The following is a 1909-nucleotide window of genomic DNA, read 5'->3' as shown; positions in this document are numbered from 1 at the left end:
ACGTTCTGGGATTCTGTGATTCTGTGACCTTACCTGCACATCCCACAGCAAGGAGCCCTGGGTCTGCCAACCACCACTACAGCTCCCTGTGCTCCCAGCAGGCTGGGTCTCCTACTCTGGCACCATTGGTCCTGGCAGCCTTTTTTCCTAGAGGATTGCTTGTCCTTGGCAGGAGATGACCATAAGGAGCCTCCATAATGAGATGGGACTGAGCTTGAGCCAAAAAAGCACAGGATCCACATCAAGAGGAACCACAGCCAGATAGAGAAGCCAAGCTCTGGACTGAGCTTAAGTAGTGCTCATGGCATGTGGGTGGGAGTGATTGGGTTCAGGTGAGGCACATCATGGCCATTAAGTGTATTAGTGCACTCAGGGCCCTGGAAAGCATGGATTAAGTAATATTAAAATCAGGCAGTGTTTAACTGCACTGTTGCTCTGCGTGAAGCATGCAGGAGGCTGGAAGCTGTTGGAACAAGCTCCCCACCTCTGCCTGTCGCCTACCACCAGTTATACAGGGGCTGAAATGAAAGAGCTTGACATGACAAGGTTCCCCCAGAGCTGAGCCATGACTTACCAGCCCCATGAGCCGCTGAAGCTGCCAGCTGTGTGTTTGCACTCCAGTCTGAGACTCGTACAGTGACAAAAAAACATCCCCTGGGTTGAACCACGTGCCCGGCAGCCAGCTGGGCTGGTCCAGCACGGTCACCGCAGCACCCGGCCAGCCAACTCACCCCAAGGCAGAGATGAGCTCTGTGGTGGCTGCAGGACGATAGGCAGGCACACGCTCCAGTGTGGTCAGGGTTTGGGGTGATCAAGGCTCATGGAGCTGTGCCGAAACATCTTAACTTCACTTTTTCCCTGAAACAGGGTGCTTTTTGTCCAAGTGGTTCTTACAGCTGTTGAGGTCTTCCTCTCGGGGCCATGGTAGAGTACAGTACAGTGGCAGCTCTGTGCATCTGTGGCTTGTTCACGCATGCGTATGTGTGCCAAAAGGTGCTCTCAGCTTGCTTGCAGGACCCTCTGTGACCTGCTTGGTGGCACCCACCATCACCCCACAGACACTGGTGGCACAAGGCCCACTGAGTCATGGGCTGCCCTGCCACCCTCTCACCTCTGCTCTGCTTCTCCCCACCTCCACCAGTGAGACCTTTGGTCTCCTCTTGTGCTTGTCACTTGTCAAGCTTGTGGAGCTTGCGAAAAAGCCAGAAGCCAGCTGAGAGCGGAGCAAGCAGGGTGTGCTGACAGTGCTGCCTCTTTGCTGTCCCCGAGCCGATCCCCCTGCCTGGTAAGAGATGCTTTTGGTGTTTTTTGACAGGCAGGCAGGGTGTGTGGGTTGCCAGCTCAGTGCCTCTGCCCAGGGCACTCACCAACAGTGAGGGACAGAAGGAGCTTTATTACATTTGTTGCAAACATACTATTAGTCTTAGAAGGTTAAAACCATTTCAGCTGCAGAGCTTGCTCCCCTCTGTAGCCAGCTGCTTGCTCAGCTGCTTGGACACAGGAGAGCAAATTTCCCCTGCAGCCCCCCGAGGCTGGCTGGCTGGAGCTAGCGGCGCGCTTTGCACCGCTAGGAAGAGCCTTTTCCTAACCAGCCCCACTGCCCTGGCACCAGTGGTGCCTCTCACACCGGGGGTCTCACTGACCCCGGGATTCTGGTGGACCAGGAGTGAGCTATGGCTAAGGAAGTGCCATGGCCAACATGCCCAGCCCAGGAGCGGGAGAGATGTGGGTGATGCACTGCTGGGTGCCACCGGAGCAGCTGGAGCCGCCTGTGCCCCAGGTATCAGCATAAACAGGGCAGGGCTGATGGCGATAATCCCAGAGGCAAAAGTTCAGGGCAGCATTTGTTTACCCGGTGTGCGTGGCGTGGGGACGGGCTGCGTCTCTGTCTCTCCTGCAACCCCGTGTC

Source organism: Mesitornis unicolor, unplaced genomic scaffold, assembly GCF_000695765.1.
Source record: "Mesitornis unicolor isolate BGI_N332 unplaced genomic scaffold, ASM69576v1 scaffold41087, whole genome shotgun sequence".
Lineage (NCBI taxonomy): Eukaryota > Metazoa > Chordata > Aves > Mesitornithiformes > Mesitornithidae > Mesitornis > Mesitornis unicolor.
Note: the sequence above shows the minus strand (reverse complement) of the source record.